Source organism: Rhineura floridana, chromosome 20 (genome assembly GCF_030035675.1).
Source record: "Rhineura floridana isolate rRhiFlo1 chromosome 20, rRhiFlo1.hap2, whole genome shotgun sequence".
NCBI lineage: Eukaryota > Metazoa > Chordata > Lepidosauria > Squamata > Rhineuridae > Rhineura > Rhineura floridana.
The window spans coordinates 13,985,853-13,999,093 of NC_084499.1; the positions used below are offsets into that span (position 1 = coordinate 13,985,853).

Genomic DNA, 13,241 nt, shown 5'->3' on the forward strand with positions numbered 1-13,241 from the left:
TTACGTGATCACCATCAGAACGCCAATGATTGACTGAGTGCGGTGAGCAATCCCTCAGGCGCTGCTAGAGGGCAGCCACACGACATGGTAGAATAGCTGGCAAAGAAACAGAAGGACTGATATCAGCTTTGACAGAAGGAAAAATAACGTAAAAGCTGGAGCAAGGGTTCCCAAAAATGTAGTCTGCAGAGCACCACTAGTCTGTGAGCTTCATTCAAGTGGTCCGTGGCATGCCTGTGGTTTTGTGGCAGGGGGCAGCACATCCATCGCATTAAATATTCATATTGATTTTAACTGTATTTTTATTCCTTCTGTATTACATTTTATTGAATTGCAGTTTGAGCTCAAATTGAAATGAAATGCAATATAGAAGAGATAAAAGAAGCAAGACAAACACAATTTAAAAATCACACAGCGTCTAACCCAGTCCGATTGCTACAACAGGCAGAAAAATCATTAAGTGGTCCGCCGAGTCCTTCGGCAGTTTTCAAGTGGTCTGCGTGGAGGGGAAATGGGAACCACTGCGCTGGAGTTTAGAGAAAAGGATTGATTCAACCGGTCAGTTTCAGAATGAAACACACACAAACACACAGCCAGATCTAAAATAAATGTGTAGGTAGAGAAGTTATAGCCTAGGGTTACTGTGACACTTACTGCAACCACACCAGAGGAACACAGGATTGAATTTCAGCCCCTATGAGCCAGTTTGTAAATAAGCAGAATCAAATGCAAACCTGTAACTGAAGGAGAGGAAGGCTTAAACAGGCAAGAAATCATGTAGAACTTTGATAGTGCAGGTACCTTAATATGTTTACAAGCTGTTTTCTACTAAAATGCAATTTAATACAATTTTAAAACGAGGGCCTAGTGGTTGCAAGTTACCCCAGTGCCTTCAAGTACATTGGCCACTTTGAGAACTGAATGCTGGACTACATAGGCCTTTGGTCTGACCCTTCTTATGTTGCAGAAAAGTGTTTATCGCTTCTCAGTTTACTGAGGCGAAACAAAGGCAGCTTTAAGGCAAGCTGTCTTGATAAGAACTTACCCTTTGCCTCACAAAAAACATCTGACAGGAAAGGCTGTTACTGTATTCCCAAGTTCATGGTTTCATCCTTTTGTCTGTCGGTTTTTATTGTTATGAAACACACACATGCACACCCTCAAAAGACAGGTGGAAGAAGGAAGGCTGAGCTTTCTGCAAACAACATTCCAAAGCATCCCCGCTGGATTGGACAGAATTAAATCTTGAAAAGATTCACCCTGGTGGGGGAAATAAAAGGAGCGGTTGGGTTGTTCAAATGGAATGGCTCCATGCAACTGGATCCGATGCATATTTACTTGGAAGTAAGTCCCACCCACTGTGCTCGATAGGGCTTATCTCCTTGGTGAGTGGCACAGAGCTGCAGCCTTTACATGCTTTTGCATTTTGGTTGTTTTTCATTCAGGGACCACTGCACTGATTATATTTTTCAAATGCACACCCGCAAAACGTTTTGATGCCTGCATATGTCATAATGTCATGTGACAGGTGCATGTGTGTTCGGGTGGCAAATACCAGGGGCAGGGCCTTTTCTGTCATGACCCCATATCTCTTGAATACCCTCCCCAGCAAAAAAAAAGAACAGATGGCGTCCTCTTTGTTGGCCTTGAAGGAAAGCCTTGGAGACCATTTTTTAAAATTATTCCAGTCCACATTTGTGTGATGTTATGGCTGCTGTGTTTAAGAACTGTATTATTTGCTGCTGCTATTTTTAATGCAATTTTGTGTCATTCCATGGTTATTTTTAAAGGTTGGAATGTTAATATTTTAGTGTATTGATATGCAGTGATCCGGGTTGGAAGGGTAGACACCCTAAACATCAGGTTAAAAAAGTATTAAATTAATAAAGTAATAATAAAACAAAACATTTGCAAATGAATAACTGATACAGGGACATCAGCCAGGGGTTTTGGAACTGGCTATGACTTCCTGCCCTGTTTGTTTCCATGGGCCCATCCAGACTGGTGGCTTTATCTGTCTCTTTGCTTTGTGGGTGTATTCTGCAAATTGATGCATTCGTGGTAGTGGACCGTCCACACATCATCCCACTTTATTCTAGTTAGAAGTGGTTCGTGAAAAGGCCATATTATTCCTAGCCTTTCAAGAGATCTGGAAGGAGCACAGCAGTAACAACAGAAATAAAATCCCACATAACTGGAACAAATGCTTTGAAGGTGGGATAAAACTCCTCCTTGTTGTAGTATATAACATACTGCAAATGGACCTGCAGTGCGAACAGTGGAGGGTGGTCCGTTAGGGCAAATGGGGCAGTGCCCCACCAATCTCAGTCTGTCCTCAGCCACCCCCCACCTACCTGCCTTCTTACTTACAACAGTCCAGGCGATGGTACTGCCTGCCCGCTTCTTCTCCTCAGACTCAGTGTTGCCCTTGTACAACTCAGCAGAGGATGGGGGGAAAACTAGAATTAGTTGGCTCTGCCTGTCACTGGCTCTGGCTCTGGCTGTCATTGCCTCTGGCTCCACCTACTGTTGGCTCCCTGCCTTCCATCCTACCTTTTCCCAGCGGGCACCAGTCACCACTGGGTTTGAGCCAACCAAGAGGAAATGCAGTGAATGATGCAAGATCTGCCAACGACAAATTCCTTTAAACCCACAGAAAATATTATGTCCTTTTCCACTTCCTTCATTTTCTGCCACTGAGAATCTCTGGGCTTTTGTTCCACCACCACGAGTCTTGTGGTTCTTCTAGAAATGTCTGTCTGGGGCTCGATTATCCTTGTTTATTTGCTTGTTTACTTGCTTGCTTACTTGGGGACTCAGTCTTTCCAACGCTCTCCAGTTTCTTGCTTGACTAACCTTGAAACAATTTCCACAGGAAAAAGAAAAATCCTTACTGCTTAAATAGGGCTCAGCACTACTAACTAATTCAAACCTTAGTCTCTGAAGATACCTCCATATTTATACCTGTTTGCAGCAACAGGCTTTGTTGTTGATTCCAATTGTTGCTCAGGCTTCAGTTGAGATCATGGTTTCCTGTCCCAGAGATCTCACAGGCTAATTTCCCCCCCAATTTTATTCCCATTTGACCCCATCATTTTTATTCTCCCTCTTCCATACTCTGTGGGTTGTATACAGTGTTAGCCCTCCTCAGAGCAGATCCACTGAAATGAATGAACAGGACTAAGGCTGCAATCCAATACACACTTACCTGGGAGTAAGTCCCACTGAACCCAGTGGAGCTTAATTCTGTAGACATGTACAGTATTAGATTGCAGCCTGAGTGAGGTTTATTAATTTCAATAGATAGAGTAGAATTTGGTTAAGTACATTCCTGTGCACGTATACACAGTTACACACCCTTCTTATCTACTATCTATCTATCTATCTATCTATCTATCTATCTATCTATCTATCTATCTATCTATCTATCTATCTATCTACATTGTTCAAAGTGATATGCATAATTCTCTTCCTTCCCATTTTATTCTCACAGCAACCCTGTGAGGAAGGTTAGGTTGAAAGATGGTGACTGACTCAATGTCACCCAGGGAGCTTCATGGCAGGGTCAGGATATAAACCTTGGTCTCCCACATCCAACGATTGTACCACTCTCTCTTTCTTGGATAATGCTTTGTGCATCTGGCCACGTGTACCCTTCCAGCACACAAAAGCATTAAAGATACAATAAAACTGTTTGTCTTTAAGACGCCACAAGCCTCTTTGTTGTTTTTGCTGTTACAAACATCCACTGTGCATGGCCAGAGATCCAGACTTGCGTAGCTTCAGCAAGGTGGCCGTATTTGTGAAGAGGATTCCTGAAAAGCAGGTTATAAGTGTATTATAGTAAATTATTATAATAAATAATAATAATCATGTGTCCTCAAGTTCATGCTCCAGAACGCAAAACATGTGGTTTGATGTCCAAAATATTCCAAATACTTTTTTTAAAAAAAGCCTTTGCTGCAAACATAGTGGTTTGTATGTCACATTTACATGACAGTTAAGCTAAACTATGGTTTAAAGGTAAACGCATGGCATGCTGGGACTTATAATGGCGCCGTTTTATTTTCAGCCTCCCTTCCTCATTATGGCATTGCCCTATGCAAAAGCATGCCAAACTATTTCAGACCATATTTTTTCCTGATTGGCAAAGTCACATGGTTGGGTTGCCAACTTTTTGTTTGTTTGTTTGACGCAGTGCTTCTGCCTTCAACAGTTGCATGATGGGCCAAATTTAAAACACACACACACACAATCACATACCAAGTTTTTCCTAGCCTGAGGAAGTTGCACTGGGAGGACTTTCACCAGCTGGATTTCTGCCTGCTGCTGCTAGTCACCCTCTCATGGGCCACACAATTTGAAAAGCCTGCATAAGAACATAAGCTGTATATCTGCAATATGGAATACACTATGTAGCAAGATAGTGATTTGTGCAACACCACATCCACTTCCCCTCAAACCTCTCAACAGCTGCTGTCTGCAGGAGATTGCCCCCATCCTTAAAGATAAATGTTAGTAGCCAGTGTGGTGTAGTGGTTAAGGTGTTGGACTATGACCTGGGAGACCAGGGTTTGAATCCCCACACAGCCATGAAGCTCGCTGGGTGACCTTGGGCCAGTCACTGCCTCTCAGCCTCATGAAAACCCTATTCATAGGGTCACCATAAGTCGGAACTGACTTGAAGGCAGTACATTTACATTTAACCATCCCGAGGAAGAGATGCATAAATCATATCCCTAAAAAAAATGCATAAATAATAATTAGCATTTTCTTGCACATTTTACTTAGATGCATGCCCCCGATGAATTTAGTGGTACAGTAGGGCCCCGCTTTACAGCGCTTTGCTTTACAGCGCTAATGCAGCGGTCTCAATTAGACGCAATTAGACTAAAGCCCCACTCATACGGCGCTTGTTCCGCCTTTACGGCGGTTTTCGGGCATCGTGCACCATTCTATTCAATGGGTTCCACTTTACAGCGGTTTTCGCTTTACAGCAGGGGTCCGGAACATAATTCACCGTATGAGTGGGGCCCTACTGTACTTTCTTCCCTAATCTAAGCTCCAGTCTTACTTGGAAGTAGGAGCATAAGAAGGGTTTTCAGACAGGAGTCTCTCCCAGTCCTAGCCTCAGATGGCAAGGGTTGAGCTAAGGCCAAAGGACCTCCAAAGAACCTAGGAAGCTACCTTGCACAGTCAGATCATTGCTCCATCTAGCGTAGTACTGCCTACACTGACTGGCAGCGACTCTCCCGGCTTCCATTCAAGGGTCTCTCACAGCCCTACCAGGAGAGGTTGGGGACTGAGCCAGAGAGCAGATGTTTATCACTGAGCTATGGCCCTCCTCTTCAGCCGCAGGAACGTAATGAAGCTGCCTTATACTAAGTCAGACATCTACCTCAGTGCTGTCTACACTGACTGGCAGCAGCAGCAGCTCTCCGGAGTTTCACACAGGAGATCTTCCCAGCCCCATCCGGAGATGCCAGGGATTGAACGAGGGTCCTTCTGCATGCCAAACTGATGTTGCACCCCTGAGCTCCGGCCTTTCCAGACACATAAGGAAGCTGCCTTATACCAAGGATCAGAACTTTGATCCCTCTGGCGCTGCCTGCACTGCCTGGCGGCAGCAACTCGCCAGACTTTCAAACAGCGGGCATTCCCAGCTCTGCCTGGAGACAGAAGAACCTGGGACCTTCTGCCTGCGGAAGCAGCCAGTGGCCTGCCACGGAGCTGAAGCCCTTGCCTTGAGGCCCCCGAATGCGCTCTGCCTAGGAGTTTCCAAACGTGGAAGGAAATAAGGTTGCAGCGCTGGGCCGGATGGGCTCTCTGACCCAACAGGGCTCTCTTGCTCCGGCTGCAGCGGCGCCCTCGGACACAGCAGCCTTCCCGGAGGCCCAGCGCACCCGCAGCCCCCTTCCCTGCCCACCCCTGCAAGGGCTCCACCCCTGAACGCTCCGGAGTGGCCTCGAGCTCTCCAATGCGCTAGGCGGGGCGCACGGAGGAGGATGCCCAGCCCTGCCCAGCCCGGATCTTTCTCCTTTCTCCCTCTCTCTCTCTGTGTGCGTCTCCGCTCAGCTCTGACCGGCCCACTCGTGCCTTGTCTTCGGTGGGTTGGAATCCGCCCGAGCGCCTCCTGCTTTGCCACTGCAGCGCCAGGTAGGACCCCCGTGCAAGCCGCTTGGAAGGGCCCCCGGGGACGCAAGGGGGCCGCAACAAATCGGAGGGGGGGGACACGTAACAAATCGGAGTTTTTCTCTCCCCTCTCCTTGAGGTGATCTGGGGCACCAACTGGAGACGTGTCAGTCTCTCCCCTCCCGCGCCAGGTTTGGGAGATGCCGGTTTGGGGGGCACGAGTGGAGGATCGATCTTTCTGCCATGGAGGGGGCTGGGGGGCGTGCAGGCTCGAGCTCGATATGCAACTTGGGGGGATGCGAACAAAGAGCCTCGCTTTAGGCACCTAGAAAGGCTAACCGAAATGATGTGGCAGAGAAGCTTCCTTGGGAAGCCACAGTCCACTTCACGGGGACTAGCGCCTTTGGGAAGCGGTGTGGGCTGGGCTGAAGGGAGGGACGAGGAGGAGGCAAAGGGAGCGTGCCGTACGCTGTGCGGGCTGATACGTGGATCGAGACCCTCTTTCCCCAGCGAGCGATCGTGGCTTGCAGGATTCCCAATTTAGAGTTTTCCGAGCCTGGGTTGCGCACACGCACACAGAGGCCCTGGTCACACGCCGGCTCCTTATCAGCAGCACTCGCTGAGGCTTCTATGAAATGAGCTGGGGACTGCCACGAGCGGGTCGGAGGAAGAGGAGTGGCAGCAGCATCCTCTGAGGTTTGAGCCTGCAGGAGAGAAATTGTGCTTTGGTGTTCTCGAAAGAAGGGCTGGAGCATCTTCTTTGCATGCAGAAGGTCCCAGGTTCAGATCCTTGCCTGAAATCCTGGAGAGCTGCTGCCAGTCCGGGTCTACAGTACTGAGCTAGATGGACAACGGGTGTGGCTCCGTCTGAGGCAGCTTCCTCAGTTGCTGATCATTGGTCTTCAACTGGTGGGTCAATTAGGAGCTATCGATTGATCTGGTTCCCTCTCTTTTTCTGGCACTTCCTACGTCTCTTCCTTGCCGTTTCTTTTCTACACAAGATGCATCCACAATAAAGCTGCAAGGGGGAAGCCCCCACCCTGTTCTCACAATGTTAGAATTCAAGACCATCCAGTGAAGCTGAATGTTGGGCGATTCAGGACAGGCGACAGAAAGGATTTCTTCACACAGTGCACAGTTAAAACTGTGGTGTTTGCTCCCACAAGAGGCAGCGATGGCCACCAACTTGGATGGATTAGACAAATTAAGGCGACCAGTGGCCAGTAGCCACAGTGGCTATGTTTCACCTCCACTGTCAGAGGCAGTGGGCTTCTAAATACTGGCTGCTGGAAATCAGAAGGGGGGAAGATGGCCTTTGGACTTCCCATTGGGGCATCTGGTTGGCCACTGAGAAACTAGACACTGGTCTAGATGGGCTTTGGATCTGATCCAGCAGCCAGGCTTTTCTTATATTCTTTCCTTCCTGCCCTTCCTGGTTCCCCCCCCCCTTCTTTTTAAGGAAAGGGAGAGAGAAAGAGAGAGTTCTGGATGTCCAGATGCAAAGACAGAGTTCCTTCATCTAAGTTCCTTAATTTTTATTAAGACTCCCTGAATGTATTTTGATTGAAAGGCAGGATTTAAAAACAACAGCAACATAATCAATAGAAAATAAAACACTTGCGTGGAAGAATATAGTTTGGTAGGGCTGTCACTTGGTCAAATAAATCTTAGCATGAATTTTAGTCTTAATCGACTGGGTAAATCTGCATGCCAGAAAAGAAGCAGAAGTTCTTGTTAAAACTTAAAATAATCAGCTTCTGACTGATTAATCAGGAGAGGTGCTAAAATGTTTTTAATTGGATTGATCTAACGCATTAATCAACTAAAACACTATAGCCCTATAATTTGGAGAGTCTCCACAACAGGAAAGCCAGTGTGGTATAGTGGTTAGAGTGTCGGGCTAGGGCCTGGGAGATCAGGATTCAAATCTCCCACTCAGCCATAAAAGCACACTGGGTGACCTTGGTCACAGTCTCCAAGCCTAATCTACCTCACAGGGTTGATGTGAGGATTAAATGGGGAGACGGAGAACCACTATAAATTTAATAATAAACAAACATCTCTCTTCTATGTGACTGGCCATCTTAAAGACAAAGAAATGGAAATATACGGTTAAGAAAAATGACAGCAAGGTTCCGTGTTGTAGTATGGATGAAAAGTAGCCTAGATCTGAAAAGTGTGGGACATGTGTGGGATCATCTTCAAATAGACTGGTCCTAGTTGTGCTTCTTGGAAATATATCCTGCCAATTTCAGACGTACTTAATCCCCAGTAAATGCGCATAAGATTGCAGTGTGCAGTATGTCAGTGCAAGATGTCCTTGTTTCAGCAAAAGGTATGGGAACACAGCCCACACCCCAACACCTTGCATTTTTTAAAAAAAATCCGACATGCTAAGATAACAACACTAGACTATACTTCAGGGTTGTCATACCCTATCCTTCCCTCTCTCCAACAAATGGGGATATTTTGCAGAGCTGGTGAAACCCATGCCCTCTCATCTATAGCCCTGCCCTGTGCAATATAGGTATGATAGATTCTATCTGCATTTACACTGGCAGGGTCATTTTTTAAATGTTTACAAACTCAGCGGGGTTGGGTTGGTAGGATCACTCTTTTAGCATGAAATAAGACCTGCGTTAGAAAGATCGTGAACTCCAGTTTGGGTTTTGCTATCTTTTGCTTTTAGGGTTGACACTCTACTCCAAAGTTAGAGCGGTACAAAAATCTGGAATATCTTTACTGTAGGCCAGCAGTCATTTTTTCCACCAGGGAAGACCAGCATAAAAGCCTTAAAAACAAACCAAGAAATTCTTCCTCTAGACAATGCGTGTTTCACTCCAGATGGCTAGGTCTGCTTTCCTAAATGTCACTCATTGTTCTGACTCCATTCATTAGCTGAAGACACTACAAGACGGAAGCTGCAATGGAGGCTGCTCCATTAGGGCAAACGGGACAGTGCCCCACCAACCTCAGTCCCCACCTGTCTGCCTCCCTGCTTACAACCAATCCAGGGGATAGAACTGCCCGTCTGCTTCCTCTTCCCTTGTACAACACAGCAGAGGATGTGGAAAAAACTTGAATGAATTGGCTCTGCTTGTCATGGTCTCTGGCTCCGCCTACTGTTGGGCACCCTGCCTTCCGCCCTACCAGTCCCAGTGGTCACAAGCTGCCACTGGGTATCTGACTAGTTTCATACAAAACAAATTAAGGGGAATAACACCTGCACATTTTGCCTCATAGGTCCTAGTTCTAGAAACTTACTTGGGGGGGGGGAAGAAATCTGGGAATCTAGGGATCGTGGTTCATCCATGGGGGCGGGGGGCAGGTTGCCCCACTTGCCACCTCCAGCAGCTTCCCATGAGTACCATCGTCCTTGCCTCCTTCCTCTAAAGCAGGGGTGGGGGCGTTTTTTCAGCCCGAAGGCCACATTGCATTCTGGGCCACCTTCAGGGAGCCACTTGCCAGCAGTGCGTGGGGCCAGAAGAAGAAGAAGGCAAGCAAGAAGCATTATCAGACTTCAAGGACACATTTGAGCCAGGCAAAAACAGTTAAGGAGGGTGAGAAACAGGGCCAGTTGGCAGTGTGGGTGGCATGGGGAGAGTCTCTTTTTGGAAGGAAAGATTTTCTGAATTAACACTAACTATTGCCTAGAGAGTTACATTGATGCTGATTTCTGTTCATGCAAAAAGTGTGCTTTACAGACTCTGCAAGGCAGTGTGCTTGCTAAAACAGCAACTGTATAGCTCTTTCTGGAGTCGGGTTGCCACCTTTCCTCCCGACCCTGCTCCTGTGCCTTTAATGGTGGCCTGAAATCTAGCTCCAGACCTAGAGATAAGCAGGCTGCTCCGGCTGATGACCATATGCCCATGCAACGTAGGAATCTGCCTTATACCAAGTCAGACCATTGGTCCATCTAGCTCAGTATTGTCTGCACTGACTGGTAGCAACTCCCCAGGGTTTCAGACTGGGGTCTCTTCCATCCGCACCTGGAGATGCCAGGAATTGAATCTGGCGCCTTTTGCGAGGAAGGTAGACACTCTATCACGGAGCTACGGCGCTTCCCCAGGAGGCTTCTATGCATTCTTCGCTTAGCTGGATAAGGAACCGGGTGTCCAATTGGGTGTGTCTGGCATGGCTCTTCTTCCTGATCCTGCGGCCAGGCTGCACATGACATATGACTCTTTAAAGAAGCAGTAATAACCAGTGGAGGCTGGTGCATTAGGGCAAATGGGACACCGCCTCACCGTCTGCATCTACCTGCTTTCTTTCTTACATCCAGTCCATAGGACAGCTCTGGCTGTCAGCTTCTTCCTCCTTCTTACTCTCACTGTTGCCCTAGCAGGGGAGAGGATGGGGACAAAACTAGATTTAGATGGCTCTGCCTGTCATTGGCTCTGGCTCCACCTACTGCTGGGGTCTCCGCCTTCTGCCCTACTGGTCTCAACTGGCACCAGACACCACTGGTGTTTGGGAGGGGGTGGTATTTAATACTCCTCTTGTTCCCCACTCAAAAGCAGGTCAATACAATTGCTGTTTGATTGACGGGGCTCCAATGCAGGCAGCCCTTGTTAGTGTATTATTATTACTATTACTACTACTACTACTACTAGTAGTAGTAGTAGTAGTAGTAGTAGTAGTAGTAGCAGCAGCAGCAGTAGTAGTACTATCATCATTATCATTATTATTACCCACTAGGGATGGGTCAGAATATTCGTTAAATCGGATTTATTACCGGATTTTGACATAATCCGACAATCTGCATTGTTTTCAGACTGGCATTGATTCCTTGTGGTGGGTCATGGCTGTTGTTGGCACATTTTAAAAAAAATCAGCTCCAAATTTTACATTATTCTCTTCATAATCAGCTTTCTTGTAAGCGGATGCATTCTTAACTTAACTCGGTAGAACAAGTGCCTACAGCATAAGCATTTTCATTAGCAATTATGTTATTTTTTTTCACTGGAAAAAAACCCGCAAATCGACAATTGTGCAAACAATCAGGAACAACCAAAAATTTTTTTATTTGTTATTTATTTATTAAATTCATATCCTGCCCTTCCTCCTAGTAGGAGCCCAGGGCAGCAAACACTAAAAACACTCTAAAACATCATAAAAACAGACTTTAAAATATATTAAAACAAAACATCTTTAAAAACATCTTTTTTAAAAAGCTTTAAAAACATCTTAAAAAGCAAAATGGTGGATCCTTACTGAAAGCCGGATTGTTGGAATTCAAATGGATAAGAACCGGCTACCATCCCTTTTAGTTGCTCCTCACCAGGAAAGGATACAGCATTCGGTATTAAAAACAATAACTCGGTATTTTAATACTGGCATTCGGTATTAAAAACAGTAAAAACAGGTTTCAATCACAAGAGTAGGGTAAGTCCTGAAAATATACATTTCAAGTGCCAAAGGCCAGGGTAAAGAGGTGTCTTTAGCATTTGACGAAAACTATACAGCAAAGGTGCCAGGTGCATCTCTGTGGGGAGGGAATTCCACAACTTAGGGGCTGCCACAGAGAAGGCCCTCTCCCAGGCCATTATCCCCAACTTCTGAAGGTGGCAGAACTACCAAGAAAGCCCCTTCTGCTTATCTTAACACCGAGAGGGTCTGTAGGGAAGGAGGTGGTCTCTCAAATATTGATTGGACAGACACAGGTAACCAATAACTTTTAGTCAGGGGATCCAATCAGGACTCATGCACATCATGCCAAATTCTGGCCTGTGCATTAGTTTTCATTGGATCTCTCAGTCCTGTCATTGTACTTTTGCTCCCTGATCTGCCGCTGAGCAAACTGAATGAGGAATGAAGGATCCAAGGAAGATCGATGCATGGGCCAGAATTTGGCATGGAGTGCATGAGACCTGACTGGATCTCCTGATTAACAGTGACTATGACTGTTGTGGTGCTGCCCACCTCTTATTCAGTACCATTGTTCCACAGCGCACCAGGAGTTTTGGATTTGAAATTAATTTACGAAGCCTGATCCTGAGGTCTGTGGTGCAAACAGGAGGGGGATTGTTGCAATAATACAGTCCCTGTGAATCATGATGTTGCGTGGGTGGAGCTGGATGGCATCCACGTCAACAGTGTCACACTGTCTATTCACACACAAGTACACACTGGTCTCTTGTACTAGTGCAGTGTTTCTGCCGCAGAACCTGAGAAACAAGTTAAAATGCCATTTTTGTCTCGTTTTAAAGTTGTTTCTCAGGTTTTGTGGCAGAGACTGGACAGAAATAAGTCCGTGGCCCAAACAGATACAGAACAATGACTAGAAAGAAGGTGCTACTGCAGAGGTTGCCAACATGGCGCCTACGGGCACAGTGGTGCCCTCCTGGTGTCCACAAAGTCTCTGAAACACCAGAGAGAGGGAGAGAGACTCCTTGACATGAGATGGTTATGGTCTTTGTTCAAAAGTACATAAAGCTGAAGGAGGAAGTTGGAAGAACGACTCTCTATTCCTCTTTCAGTTCTCTATGTGCTTTTCAAGGCTCACACTACGTCTGCTGGATTTGACTTTTACCCGATCCCATGGAAAAGCGAAGTATGTACACGCACACTTTCTTTCTGTCTCTTGGCTGGGGATGGGGGAATGATGTGTGAGAGGAGAGAGAGAGAAAGAGAGATGACCAGAAGGGGTAGTACCAACAGCCCACACTGAGAAATCCAAATGTGCCTTGCTAGGTTGGTGACCCCTGAGTAACGTCCACCAGTGCAACTGCTCAGAAGCAGCCTCTGCAATCACATACAGGATTGTGCCTCTAGTCCTCATGCCCTCTGAGCATTTGGGCTTAAATTGCTTTGTGAATTTAGTGAAGAGAAGAACACATTTTAAATTTGTTTTAAACTGTTTTTAATGGTGTAGTTAATTGTTAAACCAAAACAACAACAACAACAAATGTTCCATAGGAAGTGTGGATGTGTATATGTATTTATTAAATTTCATCAAACATCCAGGTTATCCCTTCATACCGGTGACTTTTCATTTGGGGAAGGGATTGGACTGGGACCCCAAAGCTCATGTAGTCCAACCCCCTTTTATCCGAATACCTGAAAACATCATAGACGGGTGCCCATTCAGTCTTTTCTTGAATGTCTGC

General features: G+C 46.2%; 1 protein-coding gene across 1 annotated transcript in view; it reads left to right on the plus strand.

Moving 5' to 3' along the window:
* The first annotated feature begins 6,044 nt into the window (after positions 1–6,044).
* The window catches only part of GSN (gelsolin), a 56,734-nt gene continuing 49,537 nt past the window's right edge, over positions 6,045–13,241 (plus strand). The window contains exon 1 of the mRNA XM_061603760.1: positions 6,045–6,156. The gene's annotated coding sequence lies outside the window, so the exon portion shown is untranslated. The remainder of the gene's footprint in view (positions 6,157–13,241) is intronic.